At 39.6% G+C, this 16,168-nt stretch overlaps 1 protein-coding gene across 5 annotated transcripts in view; it reads right to left on the bottom strand.

The window, feature by feature from the left end:
• PDE8B (phosphodiesterase 8B) overlaps positions 1 to 16,168 on the bottom strand; it is a 347,153-nt gene that overhangs the window by 193,939 nt on the left and 137,046 nt on the right. The window lies entirely within an intron of this gene.

The raw sequence follows: 16,168 nt of genomic DNA, 5'->3' as shown, positions 1-16,168 counted from the left end.
TTCTTTTTTGTAATATCTTTATCTGACTTTGGTATTAGGGTGATATTGGCTTCATAGAATGAGTTTTGTAGCATTCCTTCTTGTTCAATTTTTTGGGAAAGCTTGAGTAAGATTGGTATTAAATCTTCTTTGAATGCTTGCTAGAACTCACCTGTGAAATTGTCTGGTACTGGGCTTTCTTTTGGGGGCGCTGTCTGATGACTCTTTTAATCTCTTTACTTGTGATTGGTTTGTTGTGGTCTTCTATTTCTTCTAGCGTCAGTGTAGGTTGTCTGTACATTCCTAGAAATTTTTCCATTTCATCTACATTGTCTAGTTTTTTAGCATAAAGTTGTTCATAGTATCCTCTTATGATGTCCCTTATTTCTGTGGGGTCAGTAGTAATGTTGCCCTTTTCATTTTTTATTTCATTTATTTGCAACTTCTCTCTTTTTTTCTTAGTCTAGGTAAGGGTTTGTCAATTTTCCTAGCCTTTTTGAAGAATCAACTTTTGGTTTTGTTAATTCTCTTTTTTGCTTTTTTGTTCTCAATTTCATTTATTTCTGCTCTGATCTTTGTTATTTCATTCCTTCTGCTTGCTTTGGGATTAGTTTGCTGTTCTTTTTCTAGTTCCTCCAGCTTTGTAGTAGGGCATTGATTTTAGCTCTTTCTTCTTTTTTAATGTAAGCATCGAGGACTATAAATTTTTCTCTCAATACTGCCTTCATGGCATTCCATAGGTTCTGATATGTTGTATTCTCATTGTCATCCATCTCAAGATATTTGATTTCTCTTGAAATTTCTTCTTTGACCCACTGATTATTTAAGAGTGTGTTGTTTAATCTTCATATATAATCTTCATATAATTTTCCCTTTTTTTGCTGCTTCTTGATTTCCAACTTTATTCCATTAGGATCAGAGAAAGTGCTTTGCACAATTTCAATTTTGTTGAATTTATTGAGATCTGCTTTGTGACCCAAAATAAGGTCTATCTTGGAGAAAGATCCATGAGCACTTGAAAAGAATGTATACCCTGCTGTTTTGGGGTGTAATCTTCTGTATATGTCTATTAGGTTTAGTTCGTTTATCATATTATTCAAGTTCTCTTTCTTTATTAATCTTCTGCCCTGATGTTCTATCCAGTGCTGAGAGTGGTGTATTGACATCTCTAACTATTATTGTAGGGATGTCTATTTGTCCCTTCAGTTTTGCCAGTGTTTCCCTCAAGTATCTTGGGGCATCCTGGTTAGGTGCATTTATATTTATGATTGTTATTTCTTCCTAGTTAATCATCCCTTTTATTAATATGTAATGTCCTTCCTTTTCTCTAATAACCGTTTTGTTTTTAAAGTCTAGTTCATCTGATATATGTATAGCTACCCCAGCTTTTTTTTTTTTTTTAAATGCATGGAATATCTTTTTCCAACCTTTCACTTTCAATTAATTGGTATACTAGTGTCTAAAGTTTTTCTCTCCTGTCTTTTCTTTTCAGGCTCTAACACTCCCTTTAGTATTTCCTGCAAAGCTGGTCTTTTTGTAATAAACTTTCTCAGTTTCTGCTTATCTGTGTATATTCTAATCTCACTCTCATTTTAAAAAGATAATCTTGCTGGGTGTAACATTCTTGGCTGGCAGTTTTTCTCCTGCAGTATCTTAAACACATCATACCACTGCCTTCTTGCCTCCATGGTTTCTGATGAGAAATCAGCACTTAATTTTATTGGGTATCCCTTATATTTTATGCATTGCTTTTCTCTTGCTGCTCTCAGAATTCTCTCTTTGTCTTTGGCATTTGACATTCTGATTAGTATGTGTCTCAGAGGTGGTCTATTTGGATTTATTCGGGTGGGAGTATGTTGTGTTTCTTGGACACAGATATCTGTGTCCTTCAATAGGGTTGGAAAAATTTCCACCATTATTTATTCAAATATTCCTCCTGCCCCTTTTCCTTCTCTTCTACTTCTGGGACACCCATGGCACGTATGTTTGCATGTCTCTTGTTGTCATATAGTTCTCTAAGGCCCTGTTGAATTTTTTCCATTCTTTTCTTCATCTGTTCTTTGTATGTTCATTTTTGGAGGCCATGTCTTCGAGCTTGCTGATGCTTTTACTTCTGTTTCCTCAAATCTGCTGTTATATGCCTCCAGTGTATTTTTAATTTCATTTATTGCACCTTTCATTCCCATAAGGTCTGCTATTTTTCTATGTATGCTTTCAAATTCTATTTGTGCTCATCCAAAGTTTTCTTAATATCCTGAATCTCTTTAGCAATCTCATTGAATTTACTAAGGAGGTTTGTTTGAACATTGAAGATTAGCTGTCTTAACTCCTTTATGTCATCTGCAGGCTTATCTTGTTCCTTTAACTGGGCCATCTCTTCCTGTTTCTTGGTATGGAATGTAATTTCTTGTTGGCGTTTCTACATCTGGCTTGCTAGAGTATTTGTTCAGGTGCAGTTTCTCCCTTTAGTTCAGGTATTTCTTGTCTTTTCTCCCTTGCTGGTTGTGTAGTAGGAGCCAAGGATGTAGTCGTTGTTGTAAGCTACGGAGGCTGAAGCTGCCCATGTTGCCCAGGAATTGATGTAGCTTCTCCCACCTTTCTCCTGTCAGGCGTAGGGACAGAACTATAGCTGTGTATAATAATCCAACTTGAGCACAACAAGACTGTCTATAGTCACCTGAAGACACTGATGAAGATTCACACCCCTTCCTCCCCTACCTTAGGCAGGGATGGAGCTATGGTCAGCAATCTAAGCTGTGTGGTTCCACAGTGACCATAGTTGCTCAGATAAACTGATATAGCACCAGACCCTCTCCCTGCCAGGGGTGGGAATGGACTCTCTGGAGTGCCCAATAATCTAATCTTTGTGGGCCAAATACGCCTGTAGCTGCCCTGAGAGGCTAAGGTAGTACAGACCCCTCTGCCCTTTAGGGGGTGGGAACAGAACCACAAATGCTCAACAGTTCAGTCCTATAGCTGAAAGGACCCACCATTGCCCAGAGAGGCTGAGGAAGCACCAGGACCTTCTTATTCTATTGGGCGGTAGGGGTGGTTCTATGGGCACTCAACAGTTCAGTCCCTTGAGGTCGAAAATACCTGCTGTTGCCTGGAGAGGCAGAGGAAACACCAGCCACCTTCTATCCTCTTAAGACATGGGGTTGGATCCACGGGCACCCAATAGTTCAGTCCCTGTTGGTCAAAAGTACCCACCATTGTCCAGAGAGGCTGTGGAGACACCAGAACCCTCCTATCCTATTGGGGGTGAAGGTGGATTCATAGGCATCCAATAGTCTAGTCCATGCAAGTCGAAGGTCTGCTGTTGCCCAAAAAGGCTGTGGAAACACCAGCTCCCTTCTTTCCTACTGGGGAGTAAGGGTGGGTCCACCAGTCCAGGCTGTGTGGACCAAAAGCACCTGCAGTTACCCAGAGAGACTGGGAAAACACAGTCTATCTCTTGTCCTATTGAGGATGGAGGTGGGGCCATAGGTGCCCAACAGTCAGGCTTGTGCAGGCTAAAATTGCCTGAAGTTTCCCTGAGAGGTTGAGGGAATACCAGCCCCCTCCTATCCTGTGGGGGGACAGAGGCTGAGATGGGCTCAAAGGCACTCAGCAAACCTGTTTGTGTGACCTGGAAACTCCTGCCATTGCCCGGAGAGGCCAAGGATACCCCGCTCCTCTCCTGTTCTCCTCTCCATCTCTTGGGGATGCAGCCCCAGGTATATGACTATTCAGTCTATGCCAGTGGAGTGCACTTGCAATTGCGTGGAGAGCCTGGTATAGGTCCCGCCAACTACCTCTCTGTTGGAGGTGGGGCTGGAGCCTAGGCTAGGGCTGCAGTCAGATCTTGGTGGAAAGAAACCAGTCCCTAACTTCACTGGATTTCAGTCAGTCTGCCTCCCCTTATGCAGCAGGGAGGGAGTGGGGGCGGGCAGAGTCAAAATGGTGGCTACCAGACTCTTTCCCATTTGGACATACTCAGACCCTAGCTGTCTCTAGGATTATACTTTAGCCAGCCAAGTTCACTAATCAGTAGTTGAGGTCAGTGGACAACTATCTCTTCCTCCACCCTTTATGGGAAATGGAGCTTCTAACTCCAGCCACAGACTAGCTCCTGAGGCAACTTGCGCCCCTAGAGTAGGATGGGCACCAGCCTCTGCAGTGTGGCTTGCAGCTTCCCAGAGATGTGGTGCAGGTCTGCCCCAACTTCCTCCCTGCCGGAGGTGGGACTGAGGTTTAGGCTAGACCTGCAATCCAACCTGGATGGAAAGAAGCCGGTCCTTACAAGCACTGTGATTTTTCAGTCTGCCCCACTTCCCCTCATGCCCAGGGTGGAGTCAAAATGACAGCCATCAGCTTCCCTCTGACTGGACAGGCTCAAAGTTTAGTTGTTCCTAGGATTCTACTTCAGTCTGCTAAATCCACTAATCAGTAGTGGAAGTGCCACACCATGTCTTCCTCCCTTGTTTTGTTTTGTTTTTGTGGGAAATGGAGCTTCTAACTCCAGCCACAGAATAGCTCCCGAGGCGGCTTGCACACCACGGGCACCAACCTCTGTGGTGTGAAGTGCTTTACTCACAAATCCTCTGTGCAAATGGGCAGTCTCCTCCTTCCACACTCTCAAGGATGTTGCAGGATACTCCTCTGATCTCCTCCTCCAAACAGGTGCTTTAGGTAGCTCTGTGTAACCAACAACTGCCCTGTATCACAAGCTGACTCCAAGAGGTCCTTACTCTGCCGCCATCTTGGCTTCCCCACCTAAAGCCATTCTTTTAATTTGCTTTTTTTCTTTAATTTCTCACTGGTTATCAAAAAAGAATCAAGTAGCCAGAAGCTACTCATATTTTGACATCTTGTGAGAATGTAAATCAGAGTGAAGAAATGGGCAGAAATGAGACCTTTGTAACACCATCAAACTACTGGATCAAGCCTTTCTACAAACAATATCTACCTATGGATTTTTATAGTTATATGAGCCAATAAGTTTCCCTTTTATTATTTAAGAAAGTTTGGGTGAGCTTTTCTGTTTTATAAGGTATCAAAAACTTCTATCAGTTTCCACAACAGCTTCTGATACTGAATAGGATGGATATCAAAATTTCAATAAGCAACTACATATAGTGCAGTGACTCCATTCAGGTCTGACTTTACCTGGAGTTATGCCATACTTCTCAGATTAAGAGCACCCTTTAAGAAAACTGTCCTTCAGGCACCAGTCACAAGTTTGGTGGCCAACCTCATTTCTGACCAAGTGGCTACAAATTTGGGGTTCCCACTATTTCAGGTTTGATAATTTGCTAAACCATTTCAGAAGAACTGAATGAAAGCACTATACTTATGATTTTGGCTTTTATTATAGCAAAAGGATACAAATAAGAAGCAGCCAAAAAAAAGCACAGGTCTTGAATGATACACAAGCCAACTAGACCTACCAAACATAGATAGGTAGAACACTACACCCAACAAAAACAGAGTACATACTCTTCTCTAGTGCACGTGGATCATTTTCCAGGATAAACTGTATGCTGGGCCATAAAACAGTCTCAATAAATTTAAAAATATTGAAATTATACAATATATGTTCTCTGACCACAAAGGAATGGAGCTGGAAATCAATAAGAGGGAGATATAGAAAATTCAAAAATAGGTGGAAATTAAACAACATACTCTTAAACAAAGGGTATGGAGGAAATCAGAAGGGAAGTGGAAATGAAAATACAACATACCAAAACTTATGGGATGCAGCAAAGGTAGTACTGAGAGGGAAATTTACAGCGCTAAATGCTTGTTTATATTAAAAAGAAAAAAAGACTCAAATTCAGATACCTTACCTCAAAACTGGAAAAAGTATAAAAAGAACAACAAACTAAACCCAAAGTGAGTGGAAGGAAGGACATAACAGAGATTAGAGTGGAAATAAATGAAATGGAAAACAAAAACCAGACAGAATCACAAAACCAAAAGGTGGTTCTTTGAAAAGATCAACAAAATTGACAAACCTTTATCTATACTGACAAACAAAAAAGAGATACAGATAACAAAAATCAGTGTAAAGAGGGGCATTACTATTGACCCCACTGAAATAAAAAAGGATTATAAGAGGATACCATAAACAAAAATATGCCAGTGAATTAGACAACCTAGTTGAAATGTATAAATTCTTAGAAAAACATGAACTACTTACCATTGACTCAAGAAGAAAAAGAAGATCTCAAAGAACCACTTACTAGGAAAGAGATTGAATCAGTAAACAAAAATCTCCAGACAAAGCAAAGTCAGGGACCAGCTGGCCTCACAGGGGAAGTCTACCAATCATTCTAAGAAGACTCAACTGCAGTTTTGCTCAAACTCAGTCAAAAAATAGAACAGGAGGGAACACTTCCTAACTCATTCTGCAAGGTCAACATCAGCCTCCTACCAAAGCTGGATAAAGTTACCATAAGGAAAGAAAACTAAAGACCAATATCTCTAATGAATATGATGCCAAAATCATTAACAAAATACTAGCAAACCAAATTCAATGGCACATTAAAAGAATTATATACCATGATCAAGTGCAAGCTTGGTTCAACATAAGAAAATCAATTAATGTAATATACCACATTAACAGAACGAAAGGAAAAAAAACAACATGATCTCAACAGACACAGAGAAGGCATCTGACAAAATATAGCACCCTTTCTTGATAAAATCACTTAGAACATTAGGAAGAGAAAGAAATTTCCTCAACATGTTAAGGGCACATATGAAAAGCCCACAGGACTCACATTTACCCATCATAAAACTTATTATAAAGTCACAAGTAATCAAAACAGCATGGTCTGGAACAAGGATAGACATACAGACCAAGGAATAGAATTGAGAGCTCAGAAGTTAACCCTCCTATGTATAGCCAACTGATTTTTTACAAGAGTGTCAAGACTACTCACTTGGGAAAGAATAATCTCCTCAACAAATAGTGCTGGGAAACTGGATCTCCATTTGCAAAAAAAGGAGGAGGACCCTACCTCACACTTATACAAAAATCATCTCAAAATGGATCAAAGACCTTACATAAGAGCTAGAACTATCAAAGTCCTAGAAAAAAATGTAGGAAAGCATCTACAGTACCATGTGCTAGGAAATTTAAGTGGAAGAAGCCAGTTTGAAAAAATGATATATTGTATGATTCCATTATATGATATTCGGGAAAATGTAAAACTATTGAGGCAGTAAAAAGATCAGTAATTTTCAGGGGCTCAGGAGAAGGGAGGAAGCACAGGGGATTTTTTAGGGTGATGAAATATTCTATAGGATATTGTAATTGTGGATACATGGCACTATGCATTTACCAAAATCCATTAAACTGTACAACACAAAGAGTGAAATAATGTAGGCAAATTAAGAAATCATTTAGGAGGTCAGGAAATCTCAGAATGGAATGCAGAATGTGACAAGGAGGAAACGGATGTGGCTCAACCAATTAGGCTCCCATCTACTATATAGGAGGTTCAAGATTTCATGCCTAGGGCCTCCTGGTGAGGGCAAGCTGGCCCACACAGAGTGCTGGCCCACACAGGAAAGTTCGCCCCACACAGCGCACAAGTGCTGGCCGATGTGGAGAGCTGGTGCAGCAAGATGACACAACAGGAGACACAGGGGAGAGAAAATAAGAGGACGTAGCAGAACGGGGAGTTGAGGTAGTACAAGAGAATAATCATCTCTCTCCCACTCCAGAAGGTCCCAGGATGGGTTCCTGGAGCCACCTAATGAGAATACAAGCAGACACAGAAGAACACATGGCGAATGGACACAGAAAGCAGACAATGGGGGGAATGAGGGGAACAGGGGCAGGGGGGAGAAATAAATACATCTTTAAAAATATATAAATAAATAAATGTATGAAACAATTCCATTGAAGCAGTGGGGGGAAAGATGCTAACCTAAATAACTTTGGAAATGAGTAGAAATTTTTTTAACTAAAGACACACACACAAAAAAAAAACTATGTAAAGGGGAGCGGCTGTGGCTCAATCAGTTGGGCTCCCGTGTACCATATGGGAGGCCCTGGGTTCATGTCCAGGGGCCTCCTTGTGAAGGCAGGCTCACCTGCACGCTGCGGAGTGCCATCCAGCCTACAAGCACTGTGGAGAGCTGACTCAGCAAGGTGACGTAACAAAAAGGGAGACAAGCAACAACACAGAAGAGCACTCAGTGAACGGACATAGAGAAGACAGCAAACAAGCCGCAAGTGGGGGGAGGATAAATAAAAATACATACAGACACAGAAGAACGCACAGTGAATGAACACAGAGAAAGCAGAAAGCATGCAAAAAAGTCGCAAGGGGGGGGTTAAAAAAAAAACCCCAACTATGTAAGCACTGTAGTCTACCTGATAAAGTTGTTTCTCTTCAGGGTATAGGTTGACAAATATTATACTGTCATACATGTATACAGGAAGTGTGAAATTCAGTAAATGGATAGCAGATGGTAGAAGCCAGGTAGTTCACTGTTGGAAGAACAGTTTACAGATAAGCAAAAGGAGGAGGTTGGAATGATCCATGTGGTAATATTAGAGTTGGAGACAGTATGGAACTCATGTTATGCTCAGTGTAAGTATATATATAAACACACATAAATATAGATGCATATATGCACACATATAAGTATATATACACACTTATCTACATATTTATATACCCCTGCAGTAATGTATTAGAGTTGGAAACATCAATACAAACACACGTTTAGCATAATATAGATACAGATGGCTACATAAGTATACATACATACACAGATGTATCACTTATATATAAAAGTATACGGGGGCGGCGGCCTTGGCCCAGTGGTTAGGGCATCCATCTACCACATGGGAGGTCTGCGGTTCAAACCCCAGGCCTCCTTGACCCATGTGCAGCTGGCCCATGCACAGTGCTGATATGCGCAAGGAGTGCTGTGCCACGCAGGGGTGTACCCCGCGTAAGGGAACCCCACGCACAAGGAGTGCACCCCGTAAGGAGAGCTGCCCAGCGCGAAAGAAAGTGCAGCCTACCCAGGAATGGTACCGCACACAGGGAGAACTGACACAACAAGATGACGCAACAAAAAGAAACACAGATTTCTGTGCCGCTGACAACAACAGAAGAGGACAAAAGAAGACGCAGCAAATAGACACAGAGAACAGACAACCGGGGCGGGGAGGGGAGAGAAATAAATAATCTTAAAAAGAAAAAAAGTATATGGGGAAGCGGATTTGGCCCAATGGATAGGGCGTCCACCTACCACATGGGAGATCCACGGTTCAAACCCCGGGCCTCCTTAACCCATGTGGAGCTGGCCCATGCGCAGTGCTCATGCACAATGCTCATGCACACAAGGAGTGCCCTGCCATGCAGAGGCTTCCCCCATGTGGGGGAGTCCCACATGCAAGGAGTGCACCCCATAGGGAGAGCCGCCTAGCATGAAAGAAAGTGCAGCCTGCCCAGGAATGGCACTGCACACATGGAGAGCTGACACAGCAAGATGACACAACAAAAAGAAACACAGATTCCTGGTGCCGCTGATAAGGATGGAAGCAGTCACAGAGGAACGTGCAGCAAATGGACACAGACAGCAGACAACGGGGGGGGGGGAGGGGGGAATTGGGGGGAAGGGGAGAGAAATAAATAAAAAATAAATCTTTTAAAAAATTGAAAAAATTTAAACAGTATATGGATAGGTTAGTATACAAATAAAGATTTTCTTGCTCTGTTAGCTGAGAAGACCTAGAAGCAATGACACCCAGAAGCCATGAGCACATCCAACACCCAGATCTTGTGTTTTAATATCATTGTTCAACAAGAGGAACCAGGGGTCCTTGGAAAAACAGCTGATTCTAGAACTGGAGCAGAAAATTTACAAGATGAGCCTGAAGTATTTTGTAGTGTTGGAAAGTAAGGAAGTGCTCGAAAAAAAATTTGAATAAATATCACAAAACAACCCTCAATCAAGGGGGCATGTCATAGGGACACAGAAACCAGCTGAAAATGCTCCCAATGCCCAAAGCTGGAACAACAAGACAAAGTAGTAATTGTATTATAACCTATAATATCATAGCCTAAAATAAATACCCATCAGTCCATATTGACATGAATGATTGAATAAAGAAATGCAGAAGAATTCCAAATAATTTATGTAGATACTTCTCACAAGAAGATGGAGGACACTCCACACTCATTAAGTATGGGCTGTGTGTAGTGTCTTCCTTTCAAAGAGCACAGCATAGGAAGGGGAATGGGGACAGTGCCTTGATGTGGAGAAATCTAATAAATGCTGTGTCAACATGGCGATTAAAGTCAGTATCAACTATGATCAGCCATGTTGATTGTATGATCCTTGATATAAAATGATGAAAGTGGCACCTTACCTGTGTGGTCTTCCTCCCCCAAACCTTTACCCTGGTCAAATCAAGGGAAATACATTAGATAAATCCTAATACAGAGATATTCTACAAAATATTTAACCAGTACTACTTAAACTGTAAAGGTCATGAAAAACAAGGTAAGTCTGAGAAACCGTCGCTGCCAAGAGAAGCCTAAGGAGACATGACAATTAAATGTAATATGGTATCCTAGAAGAGAAAAAGGACATTAGGTAAAAACTCAGGAAATCTGAATAAACTAAGGGCTTTAGTTTAAAATAAAGCAAAAATATTAATTCACTAATTAAGACAAATGTCCTCTATGAATATAAGATGTTAATAATAGAGATGGCAGAGTGGGAAGCTCGGGAATCAGTCCCTCCACCAGAACAAATGGGCAAGAAATGTCTGAATCAACTCTTTTGAAACTCTAGAGTCTAGAGCACTGTACAGCATCCAGAGAAGAGTAGAAGGAAAAGGCTGGTAAAGTATAGAAAATACTGGTGAATTTTACTCTCTGTACAGTAGCTACCATCCCCCCCAGCCTCACAGCAGGTAGCAGTGAAATCCTCAACCCCAGCTTCTGGTGCAGCTTGCTGGTACCATGGTGGGATATAAAGACCTAGCTGCTCAGGATCTGGGGGAGTGCAGCGCAATCACCGATCACTGTTTTTGGTGGGCTACTTCAGATCAGATGATGGCCATTGCTCCAACCTGTCGAGGCAAAAGCAGCAGAGGAGTCTTTAAGACATTACCCTTCCTGCAAACTACGGAAAACAGTTAAAGGGCTAAGATAATTGAACATTTAAAAATGTAGAATTTTTAAGGAACACAGCTTCAAAAAGCCGTAGGAGAAACTTGGGTGTCCTTGCTGGCTATTCCTTCATCAATTCCAGAGGGAAGAGTGGAGCCAGTCAGAACTCCCATTGTGGGTCCCTGGCATTGTTCACATTGGAAAGGAATGACCTAGGAAACGCCTATTCACACTCCCTACCCTCCAGGCAAAAGCAGCTTGGCTAAGTTAAAGCAGGATAAGAAAAAATTAAGGCAAATATGGGGTAAAGGCTTACCTGCTTTAAGTTCCACAATACAGCCCATGGGAGAGGAAGAAAGTCTGTTTCATGGGGAGTAGAGGGGGAGTTCAAATGCCTGTAAATAGGGTATCTCCTAGGGAACCAGGAAGCACAAGACACAGGCTCAGAAAAGACAGGGAAGGCCCCTACACTTTGCATTTGTCTAAGGCTGACCTTGATAGGAGGGCTGAACTCTGAAGTAGAAAACCAAGTAACATAAATCCAATTTGCAAAGACTGTGAAAGGTGATTTTTTTGCATTGGTTTGTATGACTTTGAGAGCTCCTGTCGTTCAAGGAAATTTTGGTTTTGATGCCAGATGGATACAAACTCAAGGAAGAGACAACTCAGAAACTATGGTGGTTTGAAGCTGTATGTACCCTAGAAAACATGTTCTTAAATTTAACTCATTCCTGTAGGTGAGAACCCATTGTACGTAGGACCTTTTGAAGAGGCTACATCAATTAAGGAGCAATCCACCTCAATCAAGGTGAGTTTTAATCCTATTACTGGAGTCCTTAGAAGCAGAATGAGAGTCAGACAAAGAGAGACAAAGCTACAGATGAGACCCAAAAAAGAAGGGAGAGACGAGGAGATGCTGACATGTGCCTTGCCATATGACAAAGTAAGGACAAAAGATCACCAGCGGCCAGCTCCAGAATAGGGAAAAAGCCTCTTTGATGATGGCTTGATTTGGACATTTTCCCAGGCTCAAAACCATAAGCAAATAAATTCCCATTGTTTTACCTGACCCATTTCATAGTATTTGTTTAAGCAGTATAGGAAACTAAAGCAGGGACTAACTCCAAGAGTTAACACACTAAAACATTAAAATGTATAGTGTGCAACAAAAGATCACAAAACAAAGAAAGAGGAAATGATGGTCTATCCAAAGGAAGAAGATAAAAATCCAGAACACATCAATGAAGAAGACCAGATTATGGACATATCAGACAAAGACTTTAAGAAAATGATCCTCGAGATGCTCAAGGAGATGAAGCAATTTCAGATGCCATAGAGAAGAACCAAAATATATCAGGAAAACAATGAATGAACAATATTAGAATTTCAATAAAGATAAATTTTAAAGAAGAACCAAACAGAACTAGTGGAGTGGAAGAACATAATCACGGAAATTAAAAATTCCCTAGAGGGTTTCAACAGTAGATTAGAGCTGGCAGAAGAATCAGTGAACTTGAAAAACCTGCTAAATTAAATCAAAGAAGACCTAAATAAATGGAAGGATATTCCTATTTGTGGCAGAGCTCTCTTTCCTTGTGTCTTCTTGAGTGAGTGTCCATTTATTTCAGACCCAACAAGGAGGTGGGGACTCAACCTGAGTCATGCCCACTGCAACAGTCAAATAAAAAAATCCTAACTCATTCTTAACAGGTAATCTAATCAAAGATGCCTCAGCTGAATTCAATGCAATCCAAGGGTATCATACCCAGAAGAACAGACTAGTTTACAAGCATAATCTTTTTCTTTTCGGTATTCATAAAATAATCTCAAACTGCCACAGACCCCTACCTCATACCACATTAAAAATCATCTCAAAATGGATCAAAGACCCAAATGTAAGAACCAAAAGTATAAAACTTCTAAAGACAAAACAGGGATGTATCTTCAGTACCTTGTGTTAGGCAATGGTTTCTTAGACTTTACACCCAAAGAACAAGCAATATCAACAAGAAAAGATAAATGGGACCTCAACAAAACAAAAAATTTATGCAAAGGAATTTATCAAGAAAGTAAAACAAGTTATACAATTGGAGAAAATATTTGGAAACCACACATATAATAAGGGTTTAATATCAGAATATGTAAAGAAATCTTACAACTCAGTAATTAAAAAAACAAACAACCCAACTTAAAAATGGCAGAAGACTTGAACAGACATTTCTCCAAAGAAGATGTACAAATGGCCAATAAGTACGTGAGTAGATGTTCAACATCATTAGCCATTAGGAAAATGCAAATCAAACCCACAATGAGCTACCATTTCAGACTCAGCAGAATGGCTACTATTAATAAAATGGAAAATTACAAGTGTTGGAGAAGATATGGAGATATAGGAACACTTGTCCTTTGTTGTTAAGAATGTAAAACGGTGCAGCCACTGTGGAAAACAGTTTGGCAGTTCTTTAGAAAGTTAATTATAGAATTACTATATAAACCTAGCAATCCCACTCCTAGGTATATACCCCCTAAGAATTAAAAGCAGGGACTCAAGCAGATCTTTGCATATTGATGTTCATCACAGCATTATTCGTAATTGCCAAAAAGATGGAAGCAACCCAAGTGTCTATCAACTGATGAATGGATAAACAAAATGTGATGCATACATACAATGGATATTATTTAGCTGTAAAAAGGAATGGTGACAAAATGGATAAACCTTGAAGACATTATGTTCCATAAAATAATCAGACACAAAAGGATAAATTTTGTATGATCTTACTGCTATAAAATAATTAGAACAAGCTAATTCATAGAGTCAGAAACTAGAATATAGGTGTGGTAGTTTGGTATTTTTTATGAATTCCAAAAATAAATACTAGATTGTGTTTGTAAACTGCTCTGTTCCTCTGAGTGTATTAGATTATATTAGATTCAAAGATTTCGCTTTTATTTTATTAAATCAAGATTAGGGCTTTTATTTGACCAAGTCATTACGGTGATTCAGTTTGAGTCCCCACTCCATGCCCCCCTCCCTTTGTGGGCTATGTAAATGGGCGCTCAAAGACAGGGAAATAAATACATGGAGAAGGAAAACACAGAGAGTTTAGTTTTGGATGCTGGAGACCTGGGGAGATAGCCAAGCTGTTTGCCTGATAGTTTGCAGCTGAGACCAGGGCCCAACACAGCTGAGAAAGCCCAGAGAGAAACAGCCTGGGGGAGAGAGACCAGCCTTATGCTAGCCTACAGCTGAGATAGGAAGACGCTGGGACCATGGAGCCTTTAGAGGAAGAGGAAGGCTGAACCCTTGCAGAGACCTTGGCAGAGACTGGCCGCCATCTTGCTCCAATACGGGGCAACAGACTTTGATAAGAGACGTAACTTACTCTTTATGGCATTGTGACTGTTAGCTTCTATCCCAAATAATTACCCTTTATAAAAATCAACAAAGTTCTAGTACATTGCACCAGCACCCCTTTGGCTGACTAATACAATAAGTTATCAAGGGCCAGAGGGGATGGGTCGTTAATGCTTAAATTGTACAGAGTTTCTATTTGGGGTGATGGAAAATTTTGGCAATGTATGGTGGTGATGGAAGCACAATATTGTGGACATAATTAACAGATTTGAATTAAATATTTGATTTGGTTAAAACAGGAAATTTTAAGTTGTATATATGTTACTAGAATAAAAATGTAAACAATAATAGGTGAAACTAAATGAGTATATGAGAGCTCTTTGTTCTTTCTTTGCAACTTTTCTATAAATCTCAAACTGTTCTAAAATTAAAGTTTATTTTTAAAATAACTGTCACCACCTCCACTATCTTGCTTCAGTCTCTCTGAATTTCTGTTCCTAAATTTTTAATAAATTATTCATATTAGATGTTAAGTTTATATAGCCACATAATAAACATCTACCTCAAGCTAACAATTATCATCATCATTGGTTCTAAAATACTAGAGACAGTCACAATAAAATCAGGAGAAAATATTATTGCTTAATATTGTGTTCTAAATATCGGAAAGGAAAAAATAGAGGTGGGCAGAAGAAGAAATCTTATCACAATAGCAAAAAAAATTAAGAATTCATTTATTAAAAGAATTTTACTAAATACCCACTGTGCTCCACTCAATAAAAAAAAATTGTTCACTGCTGTACAAGCTAATAAATAGCCTAATCTGGATCTGAACCCAGACTTTCTGACTGCATACTATACTACATCACATGCTGTATTACACTCCACATTACCTGAGTGGCATCAAAGAAGAAACAAACACAACTACATGCCACCTTCCTTGATGGGAAAAGAGTACTGAAAAGTTATCAAGTCTCCCCTAAGTTTATCTGTATATTAATTACTATAAATATCCTAACACAACTTTTCTAACTTGTGAAATGATTCTCAAATCCATCTAGAAGAATAATTGACCTTATGACTAAAGAGACCAGTCCTTTTTTCTACTAGATGCAACAATGTACTTCAAGGCTACCACTACCAAAAGAGTATGACTCTGGCAGAGAGATCAATGAAACAGAAAGCTTAGAAATTGACATTATACACACATACACACAAATATACACACATGACTTTAATAAAAGTGTTACTTTACATGTATGGGGAAAAGTAGGTAAGCCAATAAATTGTGTGGGGACAATTGGTTAACTTGGTAGAAAAAAATTAAATCAGCCCCATGCAACATGACATATGCCCAAATTATTTCCACATATTTTAAAATTTTAAATAGGACAGCCAAAATCATGAGATTATTGAGAGAAAATATATGTAAATACTTTCATCATTTAGGGGCTGGAAAGGCCTTGCTAAAAATAAGATCAAAGACATAAACCTTTTAGGAAAGAATTGTTCAATTTTATTAAATGATATGTAAGGCATAATAGTAAAATAAAAAACAAACCATGAAGAAAACAGTAGTATTATATAACAGAAATGGCATTACATCCTTATTAGATTTTTTTTTTTTTTGGTACTTAAAAGTAGAAAACTTATTTATTAACATTCAAATTCCCCTCATACAAGGATATATATAAATTCTTAGTTT

The sequence above is a fragment of the Dasypus novemcinctus genome, chromosome 2 (genome assembly GCF_030445035.2).
Source record: "Dasypus novemcinctus isolate mDasNov1 chromosome 2, mDasNov1.1.hap2, whole genome shotgun sequence".
Taxonomy (NCBI): Eukaryota; Metazoa; Chordata; class Mammalia; order Cingulata; family Dasypodidae; genus Dasypus; species Dasypus novemcinctus.
The sequence above is the reverse complement of the archived record's forward strand: the minus strand, read 5'-3'. Positions and strand labels throughout refer to the sequence as shown.